A 17,429-nucleotide genomic window follows, 5' to 3' on the forward strand; every position below is an offset into this window, starting at 1 on the left:
AAAATTTTAAATATTGATAGAAAAATAGTTCCATAATATCTAGAAATAAAATGAACAAATAATATCAACTACATATAGAAATATAATTAAGAACAACTTTATAAAACATGTATTTCTTTAATAGATGAATAATAAATAGACTTTAATAGACATTTACACTATAATTGTCTTTTAAAATAATATTATTACAAAAGCTCAATTTCTTTCTCCAAGTCCTTTCCGTCAAATTAAGCAACAAGTAATATTTTCAAAAAAGATAAACATTTTATGACATTTGTGCAGAATATTTAAAAACCTGGAACAAAAGGAACTGTAATGTGTGATTAAAAGTCACATGGGAAGCTGTCTTATAGTGAGTCAGACCATTGGTTCCATCTAGTATTATCTACTAGGCTTATGGAAAGTATTCAGATTCAGTATTCACAGCATGTGCTATCTGATTTGGTGCTTCAGATGTGCTCTGCCCCTACCACCCATGGATTTGGAGTCTGCTATTCAATTCCCAATATATATGGAATATTTGTCCAAAAGAAATCATGGGAAATATCACTAAAATGCCTATAATGTCTTAAGTTCTTTGCAAAACTAGATGGAAACAACAAGGATAGTGTGGTGCTTTTGGTTAATCTATTCCTTGATCTAGGCCACCTTTTGAATGGGGTTTGAATTTCAGTCCTGGTCTCCTGGATTGGGCTTAAAAACAGTCAGCAGCAAGAGCACTGAAAAGCAGTCTGTACTTGCCCTCTCTGTACATTATATTTATTATTTATTAAACATTGCTTGTATACCGCCTCCTCCAAAGACTCTAGGTGGTGAACAATAACAACAATAGCAATATTTTTTTTAAAAAAAAATTAAAGGGCAAAAGCCTGGCGAAAAAAGGTAGGTCTTGAGAAGGGTCTGGAACGTCACTAAGGAAATCTGTAATTTGAACTCTTTATTGACCTTCAGGAGAGTCCTTATCTGTTTGGCCAGGTCTTCCAGGATTTTTACATTGTTGTAAGGGGTTTTTAATGTACTGGGTTTTTTTTAGGGTTTTTAACTTTTTTTTAAACTGATTATTTTATGGTACTTTAGGATTTTTGTTTTTGTTGTTGACTGATTTTGACTGTTTTTGTTTTGTTTGTAAACTGCTCTGGGCCAAATTGGGAGGGGGGGTATAAAATTGCAATAAATAAGTAAATAAATAAATAAATAAATAAGGAGGGGGCTGAACAAATCAGGGAGGAAGGGTGTTCCAAAGAAGAGAGGCAGCAACAGAGAAGGTGCTCCTTTGGTCTCAAGCACCACACATTACACCAGGGCCCGGGACACTAAGGAGGGTCAACTGAGACAACCTCACAGGATGGGATACAACTGGCCGAGAGAGGCAATCCCGGAAATATACAGGTGCTAAGCCCATAAGCGTTTTGTAGGTGAGAACCAGCATTTTATATTGGACCTGGAAGCAAACAGGCAACCAGTGCAGTGGCCATAAAAGAGGTGTAACACTATCAGATCTATGTCCACCCATGAGGAGGTGGGCCACTGAAATCTGGACTAATTGAAGCTTCTGAATCATTTTCAAAGGCAATGCTACGTTGCCTTTTGGTTTAGTTTAATGAATATCTATTTCATTAAGCTATTAATATTCCTGATTCCACTCCACTGCCTTGTCCTTGCATGTCATAACTCTTTCCCTTGTATTCTACAGGTGGTAGCACCTTCAGTGGGCACAAAGTCTGCAATTCAGCTATTGTTGATTTGCTTCAGAGAGATTTGGAGGTCTCTTTGAATTTTGTTCAGATTTAGCTATTTATATTTTCCCAAAATCTCATTCAAATTTAACAACAATCCCAAGCTTTGCACAACCCTATTGTCTATGCTGCATAGCATTCCAAGGTTTCAGGCCTACCTGGAAATGCCAAGGCCTGAACCCAGCACTTTCTACATGCAAAGCATATGCTTTATTACTGAGCGATTGTCCCATCCTTTAAATTACTCAGATTCATTTAACAAGTAAGAAAGGCAGGAACCTTTTTGTGGTGGTGTCACTACTGTGGAACTCTTTCACTGAAGAGAGATGGCTGCCCTCTACACTAGTCAGTTTTGAATGAGCTGTAAAATCATTTTTATTTTGTCTTGCTTTTTACTGACTGGTTTTAATGGTGGCATTACATGGATAGCTTTTATGCTGGCATAATGGTTCTACCTCACTGTTATAGTCTTGTTTCTTGTGCTTTATAAGTTGTTAGCTGCTGCTATTATTGTTTACACAGTCAGACAGGTGTTATTGACTGGTTTGTTTTATACAGACATCGAGTCCTTCCCAAGGACCTGGGATGGCTGGATTTTATTATCAATGCTGTTGCTGTTATTATAGATATTGTCGCAGAATATAGGCTGTTCCCAGTAAAGTTGCTTTTTGTAATTGGCTGATGGTGAGTTGCTGCTGCTGTTGTTGTTGTTATTATATTTTGTGTACAGTACTATCTATCTGTCTATTATCTATCTATAACAATGAAGAACAAACAATGGAGAATAACAAAAAACAAAACAAAAACTGAATGCATTTTTTCAATAATGGATCTTTTAGAGATCATTGTAAAAACAATCAACTTTATGTTTGCTTGATTGTTTTGTTTGCTTTTTGACTGTACTTTTTGTTACATGTTATTAATGTAACAACAGTGATACAATAAACTAAAAATCAATCACCACAGAAGAAGAAGAAGAAGAAGAAGAAGAAGAAGAAGAAGAAGAAGAAGAAGGAGAAGAAAACAGCTGAGGGATGTTTAGACCCCTGCCACTGAAAAATGATGTTCTTATCAAAAGCCTTTTGGCTACTCTCAAAATTCCTCAGATGTTTTGCCTTAGGAGGAACCTTCATATTTCCTTTAAATATCACTCAAAGGCAAAATGTTATTGACAAATTTGGCACAGATTCACCCCACTAGAATCTCTGCTATATCAGCACAACACCAAAATTCATCTGTTTGAACTTGCTCAAAAAAAGGTATCGATGACCTATGGCGTTGCTTTTGGTAGTAGGTGATTAGTCACGTACTACAATTAGTCACTTACTTTAACTACTATCTGACTTCATAAGGACATTTTAGCCATGGGGAAAGTCCTTGCAGCAAGAGGATGTCTCCTCTTGTAACCCTATAAAGAACATTTAAATTGAACTTACAGAAATAAGTAAAGTTGGGAATTGTATGTAGCAGTTAACTTTTCCCACCTTGGCAGTTTGAGATTTCTTAAAGAAAATGCAGTCCTAACAAACAACAAAGAGGTTGATTGTCTGTCTGTCTGTCTCTCTGTCTCTCTCTCGGCTTGATATCCCACAATTCTGATAAATGAATTTCCAAGGCCTAATATGAGGAGTGTAATTGCTTCAAGGAAAAGGATCTCTTTTCAGATTCCAGTGCAAAACAAATATAATCGGCAGCTTTCAAACTTTGTTTGACATTGAGGAGAAAGAGAAAACAACACAGAAAGCAAAGAAACACACATCGATGGTCTGTCAAAATGTTTTGTTAGACATGATGCTATTATCAAGGCACATCAGGATGAAATAAAGTGACCTAGCTGACCACAGGCTTACAAATGTCTTGGGAAGGCAGGGGAAAACGGTGAATCAAAAGGTAGCTTTGTTGCATGTCCCCCACAGGCCGTCTTATTGACAGGAATGACAATAGTCCCAGGATGCACCATTATCTATGACCAGCAAGCAGACATCAAATGCTAGGGAGCTGTCTCTGTCAGAATAGAAAATGCTGCTCAAAATATACAGGGCTTGTTACATTTTGTTCAGCTAGGGTTTGTCAAAAGCCAGGGTCATACCGAGCATGCACTGCCCTGGAGGGAAATTTTTTTATTAAAAAAAGAAAAGGAAGACAAGATGCACTTGATTCTTCTCTGCTTGTTTCTCCTGGAAGGAGACTTTGAGTCTGCGGGTGACCAAAATGTTTTGGAAATCAAAGAAGGGCTTAGAAATATATCCGAGAGGTTGCATACATGAGCAAGTGAATGGACACTCAGTAGGGTCATGCTATTTGATTCCTTTAAAAAGAAAATCTGTTGTAGCAAACAAGTCTGAATCTTTAATTCCATATTTAGAAATGTTTTCTACTGAAACGCAGCTGATTTCTAATACACACAGGTATACTATAGAGCAAATACATTAGAAGTCTGCCCTCTTCAAGCAACTGTAGTGCCTGTGGCTAATTGCAGGGCAAAGTATTTATTCTGGAGGGCTATCCTTTGAAAAGCGAGAGAGGTTTCTTTATATATGACTTCCAACCTCTCCAAAATATTCAAGGGAAATTTGAAGTTTGTAAGATCTTCTGAGAACAAGTTCATGAAGGGTAAATCTTCTACTGACCAAATATTTGCTTTCTAAAAATGATTTTTATTTTTAAAAAATAGCCCAGAGGATGAAGATTTTGATATATGAAAGGCTAGATTTATGTCAAAAAGCACAATGGAATGTGTATATTTTGCTGTTTCCTGGCTCTTTCTTTTCTTTTCCCTTCACTACAAACTGGGCATCAGTAATTTCTGTTCCTCTTGCAGTTTTCAACAGACACTGAAAGGCAGCCAGATTCTGTATCCTTCAATACTGAGACAGCAGCTTGTAGGAGTGCTTCAGACTACCAATGGTAAGATGGGGATTCTTAGGCCCTGGTCCAAAGATTGTTATGCACTGAAATGAGCTCTGTGCATAAACTTGCTGCAGCTGTTAGGGGGCGGGGGGGGGAATAAAATCTGCATCAAATACTGTGACCACAAGACTTTCTAAGACTGATGAGAAAAAATATAACCATTTTGCAATCTGCCACGTGTTCAGTACACTGTTACATGAACAAGCATTTTAGAGTTGTGTGTGTGTGTGTGTGTGTGTGTGTCTACCACTTTGCACCAAACCACCAACATTTTCAGCTGTGAAATACACGGGGCTAAACTATGATTGAGCATAACCGCAACACATTTGGACAAAAAATGTCCAGGGCTTTTAATGGATTTACTAAACCAATATTGGACGAATGGTACTGTGAATAAAACTGACTGACTACAATGCGGAGCTTGGAAGATTTAATTTAAAATAGAATTCTCTCTCCCTGGATTTTGTTCATGAATATACATGCACACTAGGGCACAATGAGGATTTAATTGTGGCAGCTCAAGGGAGACACATTTTCCCCATGGTACCCCATAACTTTGCATTTCAGCATGCTGCTACCTAACACAGTAGGGCAGTCATCCCTAAACTATGGTTTGTGTATCCTCCAGGGGTACTTGAGGACTTTCCTGGAGTTCCCTTAGGGTAGGATAGCTGTGCTCCATGTAAAATGTAAATAAAACCAATAAATGTTATTGCAACAAGAAGTTTTTGTTTGTTTTAGTTGGGGTACTAGCAATTGTCGGAGGTCTTGGAAGGGGTATGCTATCTATCAAAATTTGTGGACCATTGGAGAAGAGCAACGGAAAGTGATGGAGTGAGGGGACAAAGTTTGCTCTCATCTCCCCCTGCTTCTGGTTGACAGGGAAGTCAAAGGAAAGGGGAAGGGTGTTTTGAAGATATGGGGCTTGTTGCAGGGGGCTGTGAGGGTTGGCAAGCATGGGGGCAGGGAAGCTTGGAATCTTCCAGCTCAGATTTTGATGCCATTTGAGGGGGACTTTTATAAGGCCAACATATTTCTCCAAGCCAGGTTGGGATAATTTTTCCAGCAGCTCTGGCATTCCTATGACAGATAGTCTTGGTTTTATTGGTCACCTGTAATTATAGTTTGTAATCATTACCTAAACCCAATTATCTTCAGTGTGAAGAAATTGCCAAGATTAACAAGGGAATTCCTTGTGTGATAGTTGCAGAGGGAAAGAGTATCACTGCAGGTGTTTTAAAGACTCAAAATGGAAGAGAATGGTATTAAAAGAGAGTATTGACTTGCTGTGCCTGATGTGAATTAAATGATTGACAATGAAGTGTGAAATCATATTTATTGTGAATGCAATTTATTGCAAATGAAGCTGAGCATGCATTGCCATGGCTGAATGCAACTAGGTATAGCTAGGAGACTCGGAGAGTGAATATGAATGTATAGCCTTGGTCATCTCCTTTGTAATTTTTAAATAAACTGAATCACATAAAGTTTTGAAAAATGGATTTAATAAGGAATCTCCGCGGCTTGACAGCTAGATTTAAAGGAAAATGTATCATTTCACGTCAACATTTTTCTTATGGAGAGCATATCTGATAGGATGTGGTCATACAGGGAAGCATATTTGATAAGAACAAAATATGTCTAACATTAGAACATGAGACTTGTTTTTTAAAAAAATTTAAGATGTATTTCCAACAATAGAATGTATATATTTATGTTTTCTAGCCTACTATCTTGAAGAGACTCAGAATGCCTTTCCTTCTCATCACATTAAACACAGTGGTTAATATCTTGATTAAATTTACTTGAGAATTGCCCCCTCCCACCATGAATAGAGCGTGGAGGGGATTTGCATGGAGCAATGGGAGTCTGGAGTGGTTCTTTCCGGTCAGCCATGCAGCCGTATTTGCTTTGTCCTGTGGGACCTGGTCAAGGGGGTTGGGCAGCTAGACCCTTATATACGACTGTTCAGTGTCGGTTATATTTCACATCCAATGCCTTGTGGCTATGGTCCAGAGAGAGTAAGAGTTCCAGGCAGGTGGTGGTGTTTATAATTCCCTGCTCTGTGTGACCCCATATGCAACTCACACATGTGGGGGACCTTCCCCACAGTTGCATGAGTTTCCCTTCTTTTTTTTCATTCCAGCAGGCACTGCAGCTGCATGTATATTTCCCTATGGGACCTGGTCAAGAGGCCGGACACTCCAGACCCTCTGCCCTCTCTTCATTTTGTGTTTCTTCTTTTGGGTAGCCAAAGAGGTTGGCAGTAAAGCCCTCATGTGCACCAGCTATTCAAAGTTGGCTGAATTTCACACTGGGTCCCTTCCCTCTACTCCTCAGTAGCCCCAGCTCCTCCCCCCCCCCCCCGAATTGTGGGGTATACTGCTGCCGCCATGGTGCGGGAGTACAGGTTTTGTGTGTTTGTAACCTTTTACAGGTGGTGTGGTCTGCCAGTTCTGATGGCACATCCCCATAAATGTTGGTGGTGGCTCTCTAAGTTCTCCCTGGAAGGCTCTGCCTCAGCCTGGGGAGCTAACTGTGATGGGGCAGCCGAGTGTTGGCTGCCTTTGGCTTGACCTGGATCCTATTTGCTTGTGGATGGTGGCCTTGCTTAGGAGTGTCTTCTTGAGGGGGCTGCGACTGCACCTGGGATGTGGACTTTGTGGCCCAACAGGATCCATCAGATTTTTTTCTTCAGGATCGTTTGGTGGGACTTGTTTCTCCGGCATGCAACTGTCCTTGTTGAGCAGCAAGGCAAACAACCATGCCTTAAAATGCAGCATTGCAGATGCCCAGGATGGGTGGCGGGGCGGGCATGGTCTAGTTGAGCCCACCTGTGGTAGTAGAAGCTGGGGAACAGATTGGGTTTGAAAAATTTAAGAGAGTTTCAGAATCGGATAAAATGGTTCCCTGTCCTTATGAAGGTAATCTGGCCTTTTAGTTCAAAGTGATGAGGTTGTTGGTTTTATGATTGATGTAGGGCTTGAAAGGTGCATAGAATGGAGAGAAAGAGCATAAGGAACAAACAGAATGTGGTTAAAAATGCATCCACTGACTCTCACTGAGCCCTAACTTAGGGTCTTTGATGATCACTTTTAGCAACTGATAGTTCAGCCTCAGGTCTTGTTCTTTCTAGTCCTTAGTGAATTCCTTTCTTCAGAGATTGCACCTCTCTGCTTTGATTTTAACAGCTCTGTGCCAGCAATTCTTCAGTTCTGTAGTCTCTTATCAGACTCCAACTCCAACTTCTTCAGCTTGGACTGCCGCTTCAGTTAATTCCTGGACTCTCTTCTTCAGCTCCAACTCTTCTGACTTTCTCCAGGACTCTTTCTCACAAAGCTTCCCAACTCAATGCTTTCCAAACTTCTCCAGGGCTCTAACTAACTCTCTGCTAAAGCAGCCTCCTATGTATACCCAAATTGTTCCAACAGTTCTTTTAAAATAATCCAAACAGTGTAACTCCAGGTTCACACCATTTTTAAAAAATACAACCAAAACAATTAAAATTTATTTGTTTATCATATTTTATACTGCCTCATAGATACATCGCTTTCCTTCCAAAATCCAACCAGTGCATTGCATCATCTTTAACTGAAACTTGCTCCGCAGAAGCCATGAACTTTTGACCCTGCTAGATTTTTCATGCATAGGGACTTTGCAAGCATATTATAATCACAATCTATTTCCAATAATGATGACGTTTTAGGAATATCAATGTAATAATAACACAATTCATTTACAAGGGCTTATTTACAAAATCAAAGAGGTCTAAGCATCATTCCTCCACAGTCCCATCTTCCTCTAATACATTGTAAAATGGTTTTCCTTGCAAGTAGCAGAGCATTACAGATTTCCATTTCTGTCAGGTTTTCCTCCTTACCTAGATCTGATATACAAAACCAGTTTGATCTGGTATCCATTTGAATTGCATGTCATGTTGCGGCAGGACAGCGTTTCAAGTTCACAGCAAAGCACAGGAAAAGAATAGTCAGTTAAAAGAACAGTTACAGGCTGTTTGTAACAGCCAAACTCAACATGACACTCGTAAGTAGTGGTACTGCCTCAGTAAAACCAGGTTGTCTGTTCACCTTACAGTAAAGCACAAATACTTAACGTAGCTTTAGGTTATCCAGCTTTATTTAGTCGATGACAGAAGGACTCCTTTTTACTGTTGTGGATCGAGGCAACTGCCTCCAGAATTGATCTCATTAGCAAAGTTTCTAAAGGAAAGAAGATTAGAGGAAACCACTGATTTTCCTGACTTGTACTGGTATTTCAGTGGCAGTGAAATTCAGCTGCATCCTCCTTCTAGGCATTGGCTTCAGTTCACATTTTTAACCATTGCTAAAGCCTTCAGTAATTTTAAGGACAATCAGGGATAAATGACCACTCGCTCTTCTAAGAAATATATATGTGTGTGTATATGTGTGTTTGTATTTGTCCAGTAGTCACCTCCAGGCTATTGCTCTATTTCTATAGGATTTCATAAATGAATTTAATTAAAGCATGGGAAAGACTCAGACCCCCGAGAAGCACTGTGATGGCCTCAGTTTCAGACAATGGTGCGCAGTGGAAGGTAAAGGTTACCTTTTGGGTTTCTGTCACATGACTGATTGGAAAGGTGGATTTCATTGTACATTTAGGTGATCCACTGAAACCCCAGCTACAACCTACTCAAACTCAATATGGTGGTCAAGGTTTCCTATGAGAAAAGGATGCTAATCTCTTTCTCAAGATGATAAGGATCATGGCATGGAGAAAACTCATGTGCAACTAAAGCTTGGTATATGTGGACAACTATGCAAACACTGCACATGAAATAATTCATAGTTCAATTTCTTTCATTTCATATTCCACATTAACCTTATATTTCATATTCATTTTTTCATTATCATATTCCCATCAAAAAAGATGATGACATGTACTTATATATGCATCTTCTTACACTTAGATGTTTATATCTGTGCCTCTTAAATAGAAGTACTTTAAATAAAACTTCAAATAAAAGTAACATAGATGTTCATAAGCTGGTATTGATAACTAACATTCATATGAGTTCAATCTTGTAGTGAGAGGGCTGCCTGCTGGATGTCATAGTTGTTTGAAAAAGGTAACAGATACCGTGTTTCCCCGAAAATAAGACCTACCCGAAAATAAGACCTACCCGAAAATAAGACCTAGGTGGGAGGCGGGGGTTCATGGCCGCGCGCTGACCGCAGGGATTGAGAACGGCAGGAGATGGGGTTGAAACTTGGGGCACTACCTCGGAGTAAGTTGTTCTGTGCTTGCCTGCCGTGGCAGGGGAGGTGTGTGCAAAATAAGACCTACCCGAAAATAAGCCCTAGTGCATTTTTTGGGCCTAAAATTAATATAAGACACTGTCTTATTTTCGGGGAAACACGGTATGCACCTTAGCTCACCCAGATGCTATTGGCTTAGCTGATGTGATGTCAGAAAGGAGCAGAGCAAAGTGGCAAGATTGCTTAGAATCTGAATTCTAAATTCCAGGATCAAATGTTCCAGGAGCTTTCCCAGATAGCATTTTAATGCATCTTTGCTACATTTAAACTGGGGTGGGTGGGACGGAGTTCATATAAGGGAAGTATTTAAAGAGAAGTCAGTTTGTTGACAGAAGGTGCCATTCAGTGGCATTATTCCACTCTTTTCTTGACAATGCGTACATACCAATGGCTAGTCCTTGGAGCTGTTGACTTTCTGCAAAGCCGAAAGTGAATTAATATATATATATATAGAGAGAGAGAGAGAGAGAGGCAAGTTGGAATTGAACCAGTTACTTAGGGATTTCCAGCAATCAGTTATCCTATAATCCTCCACTCTACTAGCTGAGCTATTGAATGGACTAGGGAGCAACTGAGGCAAGGCAGGCTAGGAGAAGCTGCCAAGCTGGAGAGAGATGGCTAAATTGCTGCTGAACAGCCACAGCTGCACGACTGGAGGTTGTCTCCAAATGGCTGTGCTGCACTCCATCTTTGCTGGCATGGAGAGGAGGAGGAGGGTGAAGGGCTGGCTGCAGGGGAAGGGGGCATGGGAGATCCTCCTTCCCTGCTGTGCAAGGCAAGTCCAGAGAGAAAGGAAGACGAGGGGCTAGAAGAAGTCACGGGAGCCAGGAGAGGTCTGGTGTATTGTTGTAGAGCAGCCATTGTCAGGACTTAGCTAGAAGCACCAAGGAAGTTGCCTTTGCCACAGAAAAGGAGCACAGCCACCTACAGGGAGCCTGCCCTTACCACCCAGCACCAATCAAGTGCAACCCCCGCTCCCTCCAAAAAAACCCCAGTGTATTTAAAGTATTTTTTAAAAGCTGGTCATCCACTGGAATGTGCACACATACAGGTTGACTTCATTATCCATGGGTTCCACATTTGCAGATTTGTGTATCCATGGTCAGGAAAAAGACACCCAACCTCAGCATACATGGAAAAACAAAACAAAACATGCTGACCTCACCTATCTGCAGGTCGGAGGTGGCCAGAAATGATGGCAGAGGTCATTTCCAGCTGCCATTTTCTTCAACAGAGCCACAAAATGGTTCCCATCTTTTTGGAGGGAAATAGGGGGGAAACCTGCCAATTTTTGGCCAATTTGAGGGCACAGAAAAATTCGGGGAAGCAGCAGAGCACAGTAAGAAGCTCCCCCCTCTCCGAAATTTGGCTGTATTTGGTAGATTTTTGGCTATTTAAACCCCTGTGATCCCATAAGCCCAATAACTCGATATTCATGGTTTCAATATCCACGGCTGCAGCCTGGAATGAAACCCCCGCAAATATTGAAGTTCTCCTGTACAACTGGATACAGGGGAATGCACCAATAGGAAGAAGAAAGTGGGTGCCCTATTGGCCAGATGTGGCCAAGAAGGAGGGGGGTGGAGCATGCCATATGAACGATCCCAGATATTAAAAAGTGCAAACAACCATCAGAAATATGGACAGACCCAGCTATACACCTATTATGCCTATTTCAACTTCCCTGAACCTAAAGCTATTTTATCTCTCTTGTCCAAACTGGTCCTAAATTAAGGCACTCCCTATTGCAGTAAAGTGCCTTGTCTGGGAAAGATCAAGTAATTGTTTTCAGTGGCTAAGTGTGTTACCATTGAGAGGGAAGACAATGCTTCCTCAAGTTTCTCCATTCCTACCAGTGATACAACCAGTTAGCCAAATCTGGTTGGCTAAGGATATTCTATGATCAATAATAGCCTGAAATAACCCCTATTTGATCTGAAATAACCCATGTCATTGATGGAGGAACTAATACAGGAAGCTCTCAAATATTGCAGAGGTTATGTTCTCAGAAATTTCCACAAACATCCATAATATTGAAGTGCCAAATAAACAGGCAAACAACTTTATTTGTTAGCCACCCCATAACAAATTGTTCTCTGAGCAGCTCACAACACAGCATTAAAACATCAAGTAAAAGCACATAACACATGAAATCACAGCACACCACCAACAACAAAATACAAAATAGAATACAAAACCATTTAAAAACTTATTTTAAAATCTGTTTAAAAAATCAAAATGTAAAAGGCCTGAGTGAACAAAAAGATCTTTACCAGTCAAAGAGGGGGCTAGTTCATGCCCCCTCTGCCTTGAATTTGAACTTGGAACTATATGTCAGTCACTGTAATGTGTTTAACAACTTTTTTGCAGATAAAATATATTGTATTCCTGCAGAGTCTATTGTAGAGGTGCCCAGCAACCCTTCTTGTAGGATTGAATTGGATCACTTTTGGTTTGTTAATTCTGAAGGTGTGGACAAACTGCTTCAGACTGTACGTCCCACTACCTGCTCTCTTGACCCTTGCCCAACGTGACTTATTTCAACTGGCAGTCATATTATTAGAGAGGGTCTGGTAAATATCATAAATGCTTCTCTGAGGGAAGGCAGGGTGCCTCCATTTCTCAAGGAGGCTATTATTAGACCTTATTTGAAGAAACCTGCATTGGATCCCTCAGAGTTAGCTAATTACAGACCTCTCTAAAATCTGCCTTGGTTGGGCAAGGTGATTGAGCGAGTGGTTGCTTCTCAGCTCCAGGCAGTTTTGGATGACACAGGTTATTTAGATCCTTTCCAGACTGGCTTTCAGGTGGGCTATGGGATTGAGACTGCCTGGCTCGGCCTGATGGATGATCTCCAACTGGCGATCGACAGAAGGAGTGTTACTCTGATGATTCTTTTGGATCTCTCGGTGGCTTTTAATACCATTGAACATGGAATCCTGCTGGATTGCTTGAAGGAGGTGGGATTGGGTAGCACTGTTTTACAGTGGTTCCATTCCTACTTCTCTGGAAGATTCCAGATGGTGTCACATGGAGTCTGTTGCTCTGAAAAGCAAGAGCTAAAGTGTAGGGTTCCACAAGGCTCCATACTGTCTCCAATGCTTTTTAATATCTACATGAAATCGCTGGGAGAGATAGTCAAGAAGTTTGGTCTGGGATGCTGACGACACCTAGATCTATTTCTCCATACCAAATTCATCAGGAAATGGCATGACCCCACTAAGTGGGCAAAGAGGCACCTTTTTAACATGGTGATTCTCTTTATTTAGCAGGGGGATAGTAATTGGCCCTATCCACCACTGGCACAGTACCTCCAGTGACTGTTGCTGGTGTTTATTTTATGCTTCATTTTAGATTGTGAGCCCTTTGGGACAGAGATCCATCTTATTTATTTGTTATCTCTCTGTGTAAACTGCCCTGAGCCATTTTTGGAAGGGCGGTATAAAAATCGAATGAAAGAAAGAAAGAAAGAAAGAAAGAAAGAAAGAAAGAAAGAAAGAAAGAAAGAAATGCCTGAAGGCAGTATTGGGCTGTATAAGGCATAACAGGCTGAAGTTGAATCCAAAATCCAAACAAGACTGAGATACTATCTGTAGGGGGTCAGGATCCAAGAGATGGTTTAGATCTGCCTGTTCTGGATGGGGTTACACTCCCTCTAAAAGATCAGGTTCATAGTTTGGGAGTGTTTCTGGATCCCAAACTTTCCCTGGTTTCTCAGGTTGAGGCAGTGGCCAGGGAGTGCTTTTTATCAGCTTTGGCTGATATGCTAGATATCTCAATTTCTGGAGACAAATAACCTTAAAATGGTGGTACATATGCTGGTAACCGCTAGGCTTGACTATTTTAATGCACTCTATATGGGGCTGCCTTTGTATATAGTTAAAAAACTACAATTGATACAGAACGCAGCAGCCAGATTGGTCTCTGAGTTTACCCGAAGGGACCATATAACACCAATTCTAAAAGAACTGCACTGGCTCCTGATATGCTTCCGAACAAAATACAAAGTGCTGGTTAATACCTATAAAGTCCTTAATGGATTAGGTCCAGGGTACTTAAGAGAGCGCCTTCTCTGTCATGAACCCTGTCGCCTATTCAGATTATCTGCAGAAGTCCAGCTACAGTTGCTGCCAACTCAGTTGGTGGCAACTCAGGACCAGGCCTTCTCTGTGGCTTAGGAATGTGCTCCCTGCTGAAATAAGAGCATCTCTGTTTGTTTTTAGGAGGACCCTGAAGATGTAACTATTTTCTCAGGCCTTCAACTGAGACTAAACTTTTAAATTTTAAGGTGTTTTTATCTATTTTATCTTTTTATGAATTTTAATGTTTTACATTATATTATGTTTTAATTCTGTACACCACCTTGAGATTTTTATTCTAGGCTGTATATAAATTCAATATAAACAAAGAAACAAACAAACAAAGTGGTGAAGCCAGGAAAACCTATTCATAGGGGAGGCTATTCATAGATAGGGTGCAATCACTTAACCTAACCCAAAAAGTGGGGTTAAGTTCTGCACCCAAGCCACATGGTGGCTGCACCCAGTTCTGCAAAAGTTAAGTTCTGCACCCAGGCCACATGGTGGCTGGACACTTAAAGAGTGTCCCAGCCACCTGTGTGCCTCCTTAAGCTCCCCTATCTGGCAGCTGGGAAGTAGGGAGAGTGGCCATTTAAACTTTAAACCTCCCTGCCCAGATGGGAAGATTAAATGGCCACTCTTTAAAGTTTAAATGGCCACTTTTCCCTCTTCCCAGCTGGTGCACAAGAATGCTTAAAGAGGTGACAGGAGAGAGACCTGACTACTCACTCACACTGCCTCTTTAAGCCTCCCCATGCACCAGCCAGGAAGAGGAGTGAGTAGCCATTAAATTGCCACTGCTTCCCAGCTGCCATGTGGGGATGCTTAAAAAGGTGGTGTGAGTGGCTGGGTGCTTCTCCTGCTGCCTCTATAGGCATCCCTGCTTTTCAGCTGAGGAATTACCACCTGAGAGGCTTAAAGAGGTGGTATGAAAGGCACCCAGCTACTTGCACTGCCTCCTTAAGCCTCCCCAGTGCCAGCTGGGAAGTGGGGAGAGTGGCCATTTAAACTTTAAACCTCCTTGCCAGTCAGCTGATTTCATATTTATTTTGAATTCTTTTGTTTCAATCCACCTTGAGTATGGTGGAAATAGATGGGTAGAAATAAAATTTAATAAATATACGAACATGTGGAAAGGCAGCCAAATGGTATAATTTAGAAAGCTTTTTTCAATAAAGAATGTGATGGGAGATATTGGAAGAAATCATTGTTAGACTGCTGTGTCCAAATGGTTCAGAAGTTACTTTGTCCTGATCAACATCTATAGATTCTATACAAAAGTTATGCTGTTCTCCTCTGGCATCTATGTAGAAAAAATAAAGCCTAGGATGTCATTTTTCCTGTTGTCCCATTTATGTAATTATATAATTCTGACTGTTCCCTTTAAGACTGCTGTGGGAAACTTTCAACCACTCTCTCTATGTTAGGCCTCAAAGTCACTAGAGTCAGAGTTCATTTATACTTCAGAATGCTGGCCAGACAATGGCCTGAGGGTTATGAAGTGTAGTATGGCAGAACAGAAACACAATTTTCTGGCTTCTGTTCTCTAATTCACTTAATTAGGAATTTTCTTCATTCTTTTGTTTGTCCTTTCACATTTAGGAAGTTCCTTTCCATAAAATACATCTCTATTCCTCCAAAGAAACAGAGAAACATTTGTTGGAGGCATATTTCATTTGCCTTCTCTGTCTTGTTCCCAGCTTGTCACAAAATACTTTGTCATTTGTGGATATCCTGTCCATGATGAACCGAGAAATTATTTTTGCCCATTAGTCCTCCCTAAAGAAATACACATAATCAATGTTTACAAGACTTTGATCACAGTTCTGTTTATTATTCCTCAGCATGAAGACCTTCAAAAAGAACAATATTATATCATCCAGTTCTTTGTGGGGAGGGGGGGGGAGACAGAATGTATACAGGATGCCCTCATTATTGGCAGGGATTCCATTCCCACCAATTAGTGCAAATATGGAAACTGCGAATAAAGAAACCTTACCCTATAGGAATCTAGGGGTAAGGTTTCTTGTGGAGGAAAAAATGCTTAAAAAGCAGGGAGGACAGAAATAAGGGTAGAAAAGCATAGTACTGTTCTCCAGGTCTCCAGGAATGCCCTACAACCCCACTGCCAATCCTCTTACTCATTGTTGAATTTTTTTTAACAATAAAGAGCCACAAAATGGCTCTGTGCTTCAAAATTGCAGCCAGAAATAATATCAGAAGTCATTTCCAGCCACTCAGGAACCACAGATAGACAAAAATTGCCTATATCACATGCTGCTGATAAAGAAACTGGGTCTCTAAGATCCATCTGCAGATACATGAAACCATGAAACTGCAGGTAATGCGCATCTCCTGTATAAATATTGTAGTTATGAAACAATCTGAATGATATGAATTGGTTTCCCAAACTCTGCCAGGCTCAAAATGGCATGGAAGAAACAACATGCACTTAACAAAAACAGCCCCGCTGGATCAGGCCCAATGCCTATCTAGTCCAGCATCCTGTTTCACACAGTGGCCCACCAGATGCCTCTGAGAAGCTTCCAGGCAAGAGGTAAGGGTATGCCCTCTCTCTTGCTATTGCTCCCCAGCAACTGGTATTTAGAATCTTCTTGCCTCTGAGGCTGGAGGTTATAGCCACTAGACCAGTAGCCACTGATAGACCTGACATCCATGAATTTCTCTAAGCCCCTTTTAAAGCCATCCAAACTAGTGGCCATCACCACATCCCATGGCAGAGAATAACATTATAATAAGAGCATTATAAGATTTTTATTTTCAATCCCCTTCCTAATGATCCCTGGCATGGAATTTGCCTTTTTCACAGCTGCCGCACATTGAGTCAACACTTACAATGAGCTATCCACCAGCACTCCAAAATCTCTCTCCTGGTCAGTCACTGGCAGCTCAGACCCCATCAGTGTATATGTGAAGTTGGGGTTTTTTGCCCCAATATGTATCATTTGACACCCTCTTCCACTGAACTGCATTTGCAATTTTGTCACCCAGTTTGGAGCAATTCTTTTGGAGCTCCTCACAATCAGTTTTGGATTTTGCTATGCTATATAGTTTATTGTCATCTGCAAATTTGGCCACTTAGATGCTTACCCCAACTTCTGGATCATTTATGAACAAGTTAAAGAGCTCTGTTCTCAGTACAGATCCCTAGGGTACCTCACTTTTTACTTCCCTCCACTGTGAAAAATGTTCATTTATTCCTACTCTCTGTTTCCTGTCCTTCAACCAGTTACCAATCCACACATGAACCTGTCCCATTATCCCATGATGACTAAGTTATCTCATGAGTCTTTGGTGGGGTCCTATCAATCAATCAATCAATCAATCTATCTATCTATCTATCTATCTATCTATCTATCTATCTATCTATCTATCTATTTTTG

The 17,429-nt window shown here is 40.7% G+C and overlaps 1 long non-coding RNA gene across 1 annotated transcript in view; it reads left to right on the top strand.

Moving 5' to 3' along the window:
• Nucleotides 1-1,292: 1,292 nt before the first annotated feature.
• The window catches only part of LOC128349808 (uncharacterized), a 35,398-nt gene continuing 19,261 nt past the window's right edge, over nucleotides 1,293-17,429 (top strand). The window contains exons 1-2 of the long non-coding RNA XR_008319002.1: nucleotides 1,293-1,415; nucleotides 4,558-4,643. This is a non-coding gene — a long non-coding RNA (uncharacterized LOC128349808). The remainder of the gene's footprint in view (nucleotides 1,416-4,557; nucleotides 4,644-17,429) is intronic.

Source organism: Hemicordylus capensis, chromosome 1 (assembly GCF_027244095.1).
Source record: "Hemicordylus capensis ecotype Gifberg chromosome 1, rHemCap1.1.pri, whole genome shotgun sequence".
Classification (NCBI taxonomy): domain Eukaryota; kingdom Metazoa; phylum Chordata; class Lepidosauria; order Squamata; family Cordylidae; genus Hemicordylus; species Hemicordylus capensis.